Source organism: Vanessa tameamea, chromosome 28 (assembly GCF_037043105.1).
Source record: "Vanessa tameamea isolate UH-Manoa-2023 chromosome 28, ilVanTame1 primary haplotype, whole genome shotgun sequence".
NCBI classification, from domain to species: Eukaryota; Metazoa; Arthropoda; class Insecta; order Lepidoptera; family Nymphalidae; genus Vanessa; species Vanessa tameamea.
In genome coordinates, this window is record NC_087336.1 from 3,786,702 (window position 1) to 3,801,898 (window position 15,197).

Below are 15,197 nucleotides of genomic sequence, written 5' to 3' on the forward strand. Positions count from 1 at the left end.
GTTGGTGGTAGGTCTCCCACTCATCATATGTCTATCTATATTGACCTTTTAATCTGGTAACATGAACTTTGTTAGATACTTATCATGGCGGGTTCATTTGGATATATTTTTGATTGGGCATCCATTCCATTTCATGTGACATATTTTTCCACCCAGATCAAAAAATGGGTTAATAAAATCCTTTCGTTTAACAGCTTTTCTCTCATAAAAGGCCCATGATCACATAAATGGACACAATAAATTAAATCTTTACTCATCGGTCGAGATGCATGAGGTTCTAACTGGACCATCTCAGCTCTTTGGTTGTGTGGATATGAATTAATTAAATTCATCTCATGCTTGTCTGGACGAAAAAACACTTCCAAAAACAGAAAAGACACTGCCTCTCTAGAGGTATTCTGTAAGGAGAAACTCGAAACTCATCGGAGAAGACGAGCGTGAGATACGAAGCGAATTTTTATAGAATCGTATTACAGAAGTCATTATAAGATATCCTGTGTTATCACAAGCTCCTCGTCCAGACTTTAAAAAAATACACTAAGTGCTCTAAGGCAAGACGACCCATCCTGGTTCAAATTTCACGGCAGTAAAATGGCGACGCTTTAAGACTGGTAAGGGGTAATTGCTTTGTTTCAGCCATATTTTCATTTTAATTATGTATAAACTCGAACAATGATTTTAAGCTAAGCTACACGTTGTAATTTTAAAACGTAAATGGTAAATGAAGATTACGAATTTTAAATTGACAAGTATAAATGAATTTTCATATTTAGTTTGTGATAATAATCCATCAAGGTCATATTGATTATACATATGATTAACACTTACGTTAACTGGTAAAATTTGTTTGTTTGTATGTAATGTTAATCTCCGAAACAAATGATTTAATTTCACTGATAAAAAGCAAAATAAATTCTTAGTGCATCATGTTCTTTATCAATAAACAGCACCCGTGCGAAGCTGGAGCGCGTCGCTAGTATTTATAACGTAAGTGACCCAAATGAGGCCTACCTTAATTTTTCTATTATCTAACTAGCGGCTCTATAAAAAAAATATCTGGTAATTTAAAATACTTATATTTATTTATTAAACTTTGTAATAAATGTAACAAAATTATTTTGAAAACAAAAATCACAGTTTTGTGAACACGAATAACTAAAATGTAACATTGGCCTTACTGGGAACCCTGTGTCTTAATAAAGCCTCAATAAAAACAAGTAACTTTTTAATAAATACAAAACTTTTTAATACTTATATTAAATCTAATGAGATCCAATTAAGCAGTTTTGATAATTTTAGATCAGATTTAACGAGTTTGTCATCATGTAAAAGTACTGTGTTAATCAGTCTTTTTCATCTTTTTTTTTAAACAATCTCCTGAACAGTAAAATATTTTATCAGCGGATGTGAGTCCAACATACATCTCGTGATACCAAACGCCACAAGTAAGATATTGTCACATGTCATCATAGGCTTTATTTGGGTCACCCACCAGGCGCAGGATGGTTTTCGTCTAAATTCATCACGGTTATTGTACATACGTTTGGATAATTAGTAAAACAGTTTAAGTACAACTCTTTCTCAACAAAATAATACAATCTTCCAGTTTAGATATACATATGAATTAAGATAAAGACCTTAACTATATACAGACAAGAAATAAAAATAGTTACTGTATAAATCGTGACTGCGCAGTGACAAGAATAATTTAATATACCGAAAGTTATATTTAAAATAAACTAGTCGTCGCCCGCGGCTTCGCTCGCGTTTTAGTGGTCGGTTGTCATGTGCTAGGCAAAAAGGTAGCCTATTTGCTTCCTTGGAGTTCAAGTTTGCTTCATCCAAATTTCGTCAAATTCGGTTCATTGGTTTGGTAGTGAAAGAGCGACAGACAGACAGACAGACAGAGTTACTTTCACATTTACAATATTAAGTATAGAAGTATAGATTATTTGAAAATGTATGTGTTAAAAATATGCCATAGAGAGCAAACTTATAAGTTTTGACTTTATATCTATCTTTAATTTTTCACGCAGGACTCCGTCTCATTCAATCATCAAGTTGAAGCTCAAACGGTTGTGTGGTATTGGTTTAAAATGTAATTGTAATATTGAAACGACGAGGACGTCTACGGCGCTTCGTTACAGATACGAAATGCTTGGCCATTATTAGCCGACCTCGAAGAAGGTTCATTTGGTAAGTTTTTACTTGTGTATATTCAGGTAAATTTTTATATAAGGTAGTATTTTTTTTTTAGCTTTATCCGATACTTATAAGATTGATATTAAATAACGGTATTTAAAAGGAAATTTTTGGTGGTGATAATTGAAATATTATTAGGAGACGATGGAACTGACATTTAGTTAGAAAAAGTCCCAAATAAAAACAAGATTAAAAAAAAAAAACAGAATGTTTTTGACATTCGCTTAGACTGCCAACTTACTTTTATGGCAAATTACACGGTACAATGCAAGGGTTTACGTTAAAAGCATTTCAAATAATAAAAGATTCATTCCCTAAACTGATATGTTTAGGGGCCCCCTCCATCTCCCCTATGTTAAGAAGATCGCTTTTTATTAATACATTGATATTTTCAAAATACAGTCGCCTCTTTTATTACAAAACTTGGTAACATATATAGTTGTATATATTTATTTATCCCCCCATATTTTGCATTCGTAATTTTTGAAATGTTTAAAGTGCCCCAGTTGTGGTCGTAATATTTTGTATATTTTAATTAAGTAAATGAACCAAGAGATTTAAATCCACGTGCTTTATGTCGTGTTAAAAATAATATACTGTGACGGTGAGCTTTGAGTTAGTTTTGTTGGTGGTAGGGCTTTGTTTTAGCCCGTCTGGGTAGGTACCACCCACTCATATATTCAGATATTCTACCGCCAAACAACAGTAATCAGTATTGTTGTGTTTCAGTTTAAAGTTTGACAGAGCCAGTGTAACTACAGACACAAGGGTTATAACATCTTAGTTCCCAAGGTTAGTGGTGCATTGGCGATGTGAGGAATGGTTAATATTTCTTACAGCGCCATTGCCTATGCGGTGACTAGGCCTTTGAAGGTCGATGTTGTTTACACCTTTAAAGACGTATCCACATCAGATATTAATTTCAATAAATAAATAATAAATGCGAGGGATAGAGGGCGCCATAAACGGGACCAAGACAACATAAGATGGCGTTGTACCGTTCGCCGTTACGGCATAGATACCTACGTATTACATATTATTAAAAAAAAAAACTAAATATTCGTGTCTTATGTCAAATTATCGTTTTGTTCCATTTGCTGTCGAAACACTTGGCCCTTGGAGTAATGATGCAAAAAGCTTCATCAAAAGTATAACACCTCGCCTTATTGCCTCCACTGGTGACACGAGGGCTGGTTCGTTTTTAGCCCAGAGGATCGGAATTGCGATTCAACGGGGAAATGCTGCTAGCATTCTTGCCGCCATACCCCGCGGTCAAGATTTATACAGTAACTATTTTTAATTCATATTTGTATATATTTAAGCACTTGATGTTATCAATTCTTATGTTAATAAATTTATAATATACTTAAATTATTCGCTCAGTAGTATTACTTAAGTGTCTACCTGCCAATTTGTCTATGTAATACAAAAAATAATAAAAAATTAAAACGTCGTAAGTTATTACGATTAAACTCCAATGAATATCCATTAAGCCATTATTCCCCATAAAATATTATATGTAATTGGTTAAAATGGAATACTTGTTGTTTAATAAGAACAATATTAGCTTTACTTGTGTGTCGAAGAAAATTAAACTCTATTTCCTAAGCTATAAGAACGTTAGAAAGCTTATTTTATGAAGGTAGGGTCGAAATGAGGATGCGTGTACTTCAAAATAAATCCTTTATTGGAACAACTTCGATATTTATTGACTGTCAATAAAACTTTTGTTATTTGTTTTGGAGATTATTGGGTATGAAATTGGATAAGAGGCAAGAGGAACAGTGTTGACGTTAGGGGCCCAGTGTGCTAAATATGGGAGAACACCGAGATCTGGAGTCTCCTCATACTCTACTTAGTACTACTTCAATGCTGTAAAGTAATACTGTGGCTAAGGCCTTCTATCCTTCTGCAGAGAAGCCTTGGAGCTTATTCCACGACTCTACTTCAATGCGGATTGTTGGACACATGTGGCAGAATTTCGTTGAAATAACATGCTGGTTTCACGATGTTTTGTTTCCAAGCATAAGATTAATTTTAAATGGAAATTAAACACATGAAATTCAGTGTTACTAGCCTGGGGTTTAATCTGCAATCATCCGTTAAGATGCAAGCGTTCTGACCACCGGGTCATCTAATCGTTAGAGTCGAATATTGATCAGATGCTACGAAAAAAAAAATCGGGTTTTCTTCGGCTTTTCGAGGTTTTCTTCTGTCAAAGACGACCCTGGAACTAGCTAGGGCAGTCTGACCCTGATCGAGTACAAAAAACGTCCTGTCCGGGGTGCTTAAGTGGTAAATTCCAGCCCTGAAGTGGAAGATCAAAACGTAAGGGTTTACATGAAGAGAAAGACAGAAGATATGTTTAAAAATGAAAAGAGAGAAAACTTCCAAAGAAAATACATTTTAATTTATATTTATATATGTTTCAGTTTGTAGGGTGAGTCAGCCAGTGGAACTACAGGCACACGGGACATAACATCTTAGTTCCCAAGGTTGGTGGGCGTTGGCGATTTAAGGATCGGTTAATATTTCTTACAGCGCCATTGTCTATATCAATGGTGACCTCTTACCATCAGGTGGCACAGATAACATAAAAAAAATAGCTTAGGTAAATTCCAGTAGGAATTGTTTCGCTGAGCTTCATAATCTCTCTTCAAAGGAATAGGAATCACTCAACATTTTATTATTTCTTAATAGAATTGCTGATTGATAATTTTATTTTATTGTGTAGTTTCACAATTTAGAAAACTTATAAGATATATAATGAATGACGCTTTAATATACTTTTTTTTAGTTGACTGCACACCTTGGGAATGAAATGATCGCCTCCAGGCTGTTTCAAATAGCTAAAATATAATTATTATTGTACATGCAAAATGAAAAACAACAAAAATATCCCGCTGAGTTTCTTTCGCCGGTTCTTCTCAGGTCCGAGGTGTTAAATTCCGAACCGAGCCGGTGGTAGATTTTTGACTATCAATAAGCAAGTGTAAACACTTCTATATTGAATAAAGATTTTTGACTTTAACTTTGACTTTGACTCATCTCTTTGAAAGAAACAGTGACAAAAATCAAAACATTCTTTATTCAAGTAGGCTCATAAAAGCATTTTTGAATCGTCATTTTACAGCGTCGAATTAAATATTAAGCTACCACTGATTCTAAAAGTAAATTAGTGCCGACAAGAAACTCAGTAGTAACTTCAACCAATCTATTCACAGAGTTTATGTCAATAAAATACAATTAAATTTTCACAGGACTAATGCAGCATACTATCAGTAAAAAAAAAATGAATTGGATCATTACTATATTTCCTATATACATTAGCATGCATTAGCAGCCTGTAAATTTCCCACTGCTGGGCTAAAGGCCTCCTCTCCCTTTGAGGAGAAGGTTTGGAGCATATTGCCACCACGCTGCTACAATGCGGGTTGGCGGAATACACATGTGACAGAATTTCGTTGAAATTAGACACATGCAGGTTTCCTGACGATGTTTTCCTTCACCGCCGAGCACGAGATGAATTATAAACACAAATTAAGCACATGAAAATTCACTGGTGCCTGCCTGGGTTTGAACCCGAAATCATCGGTTAAGATGCACGCGTTCTAACCACTGGGCCATCTCGGCTCTCCTATATACAAATAAACAAATCTGAACCCTTTATAATATTAGTAATGATAAAAATGTATATTATACTACAGAATTGAGTTTGCTCCAGGGATGTTTCAGTCACACGTTACAAATATTAACATTGCAATAAAATTCGAAGAATTCGTTTATGATAAAATAACTTGGAAATCGATTATTATTTTGGTACCCATTATATCAATATAACGTTGTTACATGCTAAAATGATAAAGCAACGTCTAACGAGGAAAAGTCCACACGAGACGCTTAGCACAAAGGATATGTTCTACTTGGAACCATTTCATTATATACATTATTAAAAAATATTACAACGAATTACTAAATAAAGATTAAATGAATTGACTTGAGATATCTAAGGTATGTTTACCAATACTCTTTCAATTGTAATAGACTGTTAATTAATTTTGGTCAAGACGTTTACAGTATCACTTGTAAGAAAGTAATGGGACTATAAATCAATAAATATAAATATTGGACAACATCACATACATTACTCTGATCCCAATGTAAGTAGCTAAAGCACTTGTATTCCGCCAACCCGCATTGGAGCTGCGTGTTGGAATATGCTCCAAAAACTTTCTCCTCAAAAGGAGAGCACGCCTTTAGCCCAGCAGTGGGAAATTTACAGGCTGGTAATGCTAAATGTTACTCACTAAAGACCCCGTGACTACAGTGCCGTGCTCCGCTGTAGCTAGCAGGATCTGTTTTTAGGGGGCGAATGTGATCTTATCGTACGCGAATGCACGCTCAAGGTCACCCCAGCTGCTGAGCCACAACAAACCAAATCCTAATCTAAATTTAACAGTTAATGAAGTCATGTACACAACTGTTTTCACTGAAATAGTTTCCAAATGACTTAACCAATAACCAATAAAAGCTCTGCACTAATCGCGAGTATGGACTAAACATTAATTAAAGCAAAGCCTTAGGTCAGTTTGTTCAGCGTCAGTCAATCAGAGTAAAACGCGGCAGAAATTCACATCGTCGTGTCTAGACTAGCCATTAGTTTGAATTATAGACAAATACGCTGAGCTCGCGACTTCGCCCGTGAAAACATTGATTATGGTAATAATCATTTTTCTGTTAAGGAATGAAAATATTGTATTATAAGGGACATTCATCGCTGAATCTTTACATGGTTTAAATGACAGACGCTCTTAGCCGTCTGCATGCTTAGATATTTTAAACTACGCAACGGGTTTTAGTGCGGTTTTCATCAAAAATTGAGCTATTCAAGAGGAAGGTTTATATGTATATTGTTGGACTGAACATCTTAGCCGAGCGACATCTGCGTGACGTCACACGAATTCCCTTGTAATGTAGGCGGTAGTTGTGCGGCGGACACGTTAGATTGCAGGATAAGGATGTAAAGTATTTCGTTATTACTGTGTGGTGTGATTATTGATGGTTATTTGTGTTGTTGAATAAATGTTTTTCTTTTGTTGTGGATTGATTGTTGTTGTAAATTAAAGGTCATTGCTTTAGGGGTTAGCGTATATGTTTTTTTTTTAAGTAATTCCTACTTCTGGTTCTAAAAACATCATTGTTAGTATTGAAAAGCCGAGAATTCCAATTTTCTCAGCCGTTCCTTTTTTGTTTGTTGTTCAATTTTAAAGCTTTATTTGTTCGGAATTAAAAATATTTTTAATTACGCCGAAAAAGTAGAACTTTTCATGCGCGTACGTAACATGCTTCTTTTATATTTAAAATAGGTAGGCAGACATTGCTGCCTATATGAATTAGCCGTGCAAGGACTATTGACCATCTTTTACATCGCCAAGGTACCAGCAAGCATACCTTTCAAACCGGAACACATATTCTGTAGCCTGATTAAGTATTATTCATTAACCACCAACAACCCAACATCAATAGTTACTTAGTACTGTTGCTTATGACGTAAAAATATTTATTAACTACTGTGTTTCTTGCCGGTTCTTCTCGGTAGAATCTACATTGCGAATCGGTGGTAGCTTTACTTTGAATAGTTTGTTAAATAACGATTCAAAAGTGCTTGTAAAAACCTACTTGAATAAAGTATATTTTGATTTGATTCTACTATAAAAAAAAAAACAACCACCATTGAGAGACTCAGATACCATCAGTCCTAAATAGACGTTGAATAAAAACAAAATTCTTATATAAAATTCGGTAATGTTTTTTCCAGTATTTTTTGTAACGTACAGACAAATTTGCAAGTTTATTGTATATATACATTAGTTCATTAGCAATGAATTATAGCTACACACATAATCTTGATATTTTAAAAGCAACTGTTTCCACATGACTGCAAATCAAGTGTTAGTTTTGCTTCAAGGACCGCGAGTTCGATCCCCGCTCGGCAAATAAATATTTTGCTGAGCCATTTACCGGGCTTCTTGTATTCTCTGTGCGAACCCTTATAACTAGTTAGGGTTGGGGGAGAATAGCATTATTGAAAGATTATAAATTTGTCTTTGTGACGTCATGAGTCTTAGCATATAGTGTTTTAATACAACCAACGAGATACGTTTTTTAATAAAAGCTTTTAGTTAACTTGTAATGTTTGTTCGTTGGTTTAGATGAAATCTTGAGAGTTGAATAAGATAATTTAATATCCTTGTTGATTTATATAAATAATTGCTGAGCCTACGGCTTTACCTGCGAAAAAATTATAAAACTTTAGCTCTAGCTAAAGTCATAGTCAATTTACCCCCACGAGGGGTCTATTTAGTAGAGTAACAGCTTTTAAAAGTCCCACTGCTGGGCGAAAACTTTTAGGCTTAGATTTTTCCATCACAGCTTGATGGAATATTCCAATGTTAGTTGGTTATGTGACAGATGTTCCTCAGTAATGCGAGCTTCTTGGAGATATTTTTCTTAAACGAGGAGTACGAGATTATTTATGAACATAAATTAGGTATATAAAAATTCGGGGACAATTCTACTAATTTATCACGGTTACGATACGTGTCAGAAACTACACCGATCCAAGTTCGACCGAATATCAACTGGATTTTTGTGTTAGAATAGCAAAACTGCTAATGATAAATAAATAAATATTGGACAACATCACATACATTACTCTGATCCCAATGTAAGTAGCCAAAGCACTTTTGTTATGGGAAATCAGAAGTAACGACGGTACAGCAAACACCCAGACCCAAGACAACATAGAAAACTAATGAACTTTTTCTACATCGACTCATCCGGGAATCGAACCCGGGATCTCGGAGGGGCGTACCCATGAAAATCGGTGTTCGCACTACTCGACCACGGATGTCGCCAAATATGATAACGATTTAATTGCGATAAAATGATATTTTGATCGTAGAATTGACCCCTCTCTTGCCCAGATTATAATTCTAACTTGTGTGTCATAGAGTACTTGGTTATTTTTGTTGGAACGTAGATCTTTTCCCCGGCTCACAGAAGCGTGTACTGGCGGATATCTTCACGTGAGGAAAAAGCGTTCTGCCCCAGGCAATCTTTTCCTCTCTTTCCATTATTTCTGTCTCTTTCTAACATAAACGACTTTATACAATATAATTTAAACTTAGATTTGTTATTGTTTTAATTCACACGGAATTTGAATCTGATTATTATCGAACGTTGTTGATTTATTTCATATTTATGTTTAGCGAAATCCACTTCGTTCTAATTGGGTATCCACTTCTCTTTTTATGGCAAAGGTTTTAATCAAGCAGACGGTTCATCTGATGGAAAGTGACTACCACATCTACAATACCGAAGTGCTTGCAGATGCCTTACTGACCTTTAACAATAAATATGAATAATAAAATTCGACTTTGATTTAAGATACTAATTTTATTGTTATATTTGTATCTTCAGTGTTATGTTACGCGTGACTTTGATATATTTTTAACTTGTAAATTTTATTTTTATGTGCCTGATAATCTTTATTACCAGGCAGTATCACAATTTAAATTTGAAGAGGTATGATTAGTCTTGTCTGTTTATTATTGGATCAGGATGTTGTCAAAAAACTCCTTATTATGGGGACTACCCCCCTTTGTGCCCCCTTTATCAGTGTTCCTAAGGCGTCTTCGATGTCGCCGGTATAATATACGAATATTTTCTTGTGACGCGATATTGCAAGCACTGCATGGGATAAGCTATCGTGCAATTGCTGCAAATGTAGCTTTTTGTCAGACATTCAATGAGGCTGACCGTCTCGTAATCCAGTTCACGTGTCTAAAGTATTGTGAGCGGTCAGACACATATGATAACCCTTAGTGTGCAGTAATTACCATTTAACACAAAATATTAAATTATATATATACCATATGTTCTGACTTTGAACAAATAACTTTTCAACATCAAGATCTCATTACTTACCAAGTCATGCTAACGCCGCTCACATAAGCGAATTAGCATTGAGATCCAGTACACTGTACGGGAGATAGATGAGATGAAGATGGTCTAATGGCTGTAGCTTTGTGTGACTATGGAAGATTTTTTTAGCGATCCTGTCTCACAAAAATGATACCACTGTTCATTGGGTAGGTTGGGTTTCCACTAGGTCCTCCTCATCCTGAAATAGTTGGGTAAAGGTATAGAGCATCTAACAGCATTAAAATAAAGTGGGTAGGTGTATTTCTCTAGTTTATCTACCATCAGTACATTAATAACTTTGGAGTACAAATTGTTTATGAGCGAACGGTAGTACTTTTCACCGGGCGATCATGGTAACAGAGAAAAAATATATAGTAAATATACCTTAGAGTAGTAGTACAAAAGGCTTCCTTAAAAGTATAACACCTCGCCTTTTTGGCTCCACTGGTGACTGTGAGGGCTGGTTCCTTTTATGTCCAGAGGATCGGAATTGAGATTCAACGCGGAAGTGCTGCTAGCATACTTGCCAAATTTCTACGCGATCATGATTTGTACGGGAAATTAGTTTGTAGTTAAGGCCTTGATGTTAATAATCCTTATGTAAATGAATTTATTAATTGACGTACTGTTTATACATACTAATATTATAATCAACAGTAATTCTGTCTATCTGTTACGCCAAAACCATTTAACGATTTTTGAAGTAATTTGGTAGCATTTTAAATTAACATGGTTATTTTTATTACTAACAGTATTTAAAACGGGATATTTACCATGTTTTTTATTTTTAATTGGTGCAGCTCGATATTTCGACATTATCTACGAATGTCTTGTTGTACGAATGAACGAGACTGTCTCGTGAACAAGACATTCGTTCCCGATTTAAATACTGTTAGTAATTTGGTAGCAAGTTTGAACCCCGTGAAAACATATTGTTTAATTCACGGTACTGACATAGTATCATCGCCATATACGTCATCCGCGAGTTTCATTAGATAGTTCACAAAGAACGCGTCATGCTGATTATCATTTTCAATGACCGCATTTAACTCTTCGTCTCGCTTTTCTTTCACTGGTAAAGGATCTTTTTTTTAAATTTATTCCAAGACACGAAGTGCTTTTTACCACTGAAGATGTGACAAACTACATTTTGTTTAAAATATAACATTTAAAACTGATTATGTGAAAAATTTCAACGTAATTTTACTCGTGACGTAAAAAACGGCTCAAATGCAATTTTTTATGTCGTTTTACGCGACTCTACTTTTAATATACTACCTTCTTATAAGCATTGCTTAGTGGATGTTGACTTCAAGAATGATTTCCTTATATCATAATTGATTTACTTGGTGGTGTTTTGTGCCCGTTTGGGTACCATCATATATTTTACCGCCAAGCAGTAACACTTCGTACTGTTGAGCTCCGGTTTGAAAGGTAAGTGAACCAGTGTAACTACAGCCACAAGGGTTTCATTTAGTTTCCTAGTTTGGTAGTCAAGGTAGATGTGAGAATGATTAAAATCTCTCACGGCGCTAGTGGTAGGGCGGTAGTGACTTACCATAGGACTAGAGCCTCTCGTTCGCCTGCATATTTCATAAAAAAAAAATAATGATTTCGCATTCGAAAAAAGAACACAAAACATTGTTTTAATATTGAAAATTAATAACTTCTTTAGATCAGTTATTGTTTAAAGAAAGTAAACTTATCCATTAGAAAAGTGTAATGTCTAAAATTTTATATCGGTAGGGTTTTTTAACAATCCCAATCCGCCAAGCAGCACTAGGTACTAAGGATTACGTTCCGGGTTGAAAGATGAGCGCGCCGACATTACAGGTACAGAGGACATCTTAGTTTTCATAGGCGTCACATACAGCGCCAATTTCTAAGACCGGAATACTTATTCAGACGGGTGTCTTGTTGATATTATATAATATTAAGTTAACATTGTAACTTATAACTTTGTTAATCAATTGCGCCTAAGTTATTGATAAGAAAAATATACCTGATATCTTATTTATTAATAACGTAACCCGATTTTGGTACCGGTGGTTATTTGATGGCTGCATATAAAAAATCGGTTATGGTCTAATTTTGAAGAGCTCCAGCCGTTGATCTTTAGAGAATTAAAGAGGATTCTTGATTGCAATTTACTAAATTCTTACTGGTCGGTTAGAGGTACTACGGCTGTATAAGAAAAAAATGAAAACGTAAACATTCTAACAGAACTAATGTATACTATATAATATTTAAAAAAAACATTTAAAAGAAGTTTCATCATTTTGGCGCCAAACTTCCTAAAAAATATTTTGAATAAAGGCCGAAGTTTCGCGGGAGACTCACTATATAGTTTACTTTAATAGTATATATCATCGAGGTATATAATGTATATCCTGTGTACACAAAATAGTAGATGACGGCATAAGAGAGCGTCATGCTATTTGCCGTGACGGCATATGAGCGGCATACTTCTGTCCCCCAAAACACGCCAATATTATAATCATTACTTAGTTTAAAACCAAGTCGCTTACCGCTGTCTGTCCATATGTATGCTTAGATCTTTAAAATTACACAACGGATTTTGATGCGGTTTTTTTTAATAGATAGATTGATTCAAGAGGAAGGTTTATATGTATAATACATGCACAATATAGTAGAGAAAAACTGATAATTGCAAACGCTGGAGAGATAAATCAAAATAATGTACCGGTTCGGAATGTAGATTCTTGGCAGAAACTCGGTAGTTAGTGTTTTACAAAGGATATTCAAATATGATAAACACATAATACGCTTTGTTACCGATGTAGGATAAATTCACTAATAATTTAAAAGATCCCATCAAGCACAAAGTTGAGCTGATGCAGCGTGCGGGAGGGTTGCCATAGCAACCGTATCTCGGTTTCTTCTCCAGTGCTCGTCGAATATGGCGGATCGTGGTTTACCTGAAACCCCTACCATTGGTACCCTACCTACCAATATCCATTTAAATCGACACAACTTAATATTTCTCATAAATAACTAATCAACATATCAATATATTATATTGATGACCCCCGTGGTCGAGTAGTGTGTACACCGGTTTTCATGGGTACACCACTCCAAGGTCCCGGGTTCGATTCCCGGCCGAGTCGATGTAGAAAAAGTTTTGGCTCTGGGTGTTTGTGGTACCGTCGTTACTTCTGCTTTTCCATAACACAAGTGCTTTAGCTACTTACATTGGTATCAGAGTAATGTCACGTTGTCCAATATTCATATTTGTTTATTTATTTATAATATATAAAATAAAGGCGTTGTGGGATACCAGATTGGAACGAAGTTGCTTCCTATATATATTATGTTTTAAAATAACAGATTGAAAAAATAAATTAACAATGTTGTAAGTCTCAAAAGTTTAATGAAATGACAAGTTTTTAGTTAGTTAATTAATAACAAAACCAAGATTGAATAGTTATATTAAGTCGGATATGATAAAAAGAGACAGAGAGATAAGACAGAGAGGGAAAGGTCACCTGGAGGGGGCATAACGCCTAAGCCTTACGTGATGATTGCTGTCAGTTCACTTTACTGTAATTCGCGTAAAAGAACTTTGTTCCAATAATATAATTTGACGTTAAAAAGCGTGGATTTGTATCCGGTGATTTGATTGGTGAAAAAAAACTAATAATTGAGTTATATGCTCTCGAATCTACTCGAAACGGTTTTGCTTTTAATATAATCTTATTAATTGATGATATAATAGTTCTTGTAAATAATAATCTCTTAGGATAAACTTTTTTTTCATTTAACTAGAGTTTAACTAAACCGTTACATATAGACGTTGCACAAAAATTGAACTCACCTTAAGGTTTTATTGTCATCGGGCTTTAAGTGCGTTTGAAATAATATTTTATAACTGATAATTCAGAAAATTAAGCCAGCGTTTTGATAAAAAAGCAGCCCATTTGTGTCCTACTGGTAAGCAAAGGCCCTATGCCATTAAAGAGGACTTAAGGAGAAGGTTTTGAGAGTATCGTACCAAGCTATCAGTGCTGGGCGCCAATTCTCCTAACAATTTTTCACTTTATCACAATCGAATCGAAACACTTAAGAAACAGTCGAAGCGGAACGGAACAGAATCTTTGACATATCGTAACCGTTATCGGTTAGTAAAATTGTCCCCCTGGTTTGTAGACAATATGTAACATTTACCAACGAGCACCAGATTAATTCTAAGCATATGATTTTCGTTTGGAACTCTTTTGTCTAAAAGTGAGTTCGAAAAACCTTAGTAGCATCATCTCCTTCCTGTCTCACCCGTGTTACCTATTTGACGTTTCGGTAATTAGGGCGAACCCGAAATATTGTCGTATGAACTTACTAAGTACTTTAAATATGGAAATAATAAAGCTCTTATTGTTTTAAGCATAGAGGTTATATTAGAATGCTCTATTTTTTCCGTTGAGATTTTCAATATTGAAGTAGAAATGTTATAAGGATCCTTCGGAGGTTTTTGTTGGATTATTTTAAATATTTGAAGGCTGTTCGGTTTTCTACAGAGTTTGTATTTGTTGATTTTCATATTTATTTAACATTGTTATTTTTTTAACATTGTAAAAGATACTTATCGGTTTTTCTCGGTAGAATCGCTTTGCATTTAATTCAATATTATAACACGACGATTCAAAAGTGCTTTTATACAAGATATATAATATAATATATATAAGTTCATTTGAATAAAAAATATTTTTATTCAAAATCAAAATCATGGAACCATTTTAAGGAAGATGCAACGTACCTGCAAGCCCTTGGATGTTGCACATATTCATGGGCTGAGGTAGATACTTTCCATCAGATGAGCCTCCTGTCCTTTTGCCCCTTATGACAAAAACGTCGGTGATATTCTGACAAAGGTTTTGCACCAACATCCATTGAAGCTTTACACTTTAACGATAAGTCGTTCTTCTTGAAAAGAGAAGTGGCTTTTGTCCACCAGTGAAACATTGATCGGGAGTTACTTATTTGAATTGGTCCTC

At 34.8% G+C, this 15,197-nt stretch overlaps 1 protein-coding gene across 1 annotated transcript in view; it reads right to left on the reverse strand.

The window, feature by feature from the left end:
* Positions 1-265: 265 nt before the first annotated feature.
* The window catches only part of LOC113391876 (ephrin-B2a), a 259,093-nt gene continuing 244,161 nt past the window's right edge, over positions 266-15,197 (reverse strand). The window contains exon 2 of the mRNA XM_026627999.2: positions 266-281. The gene's annotated coding sequence lies outside the window, so the exon portion shown is untranslated. The remainder of the gene's footprint in view (positions 282-15,197) is intronic.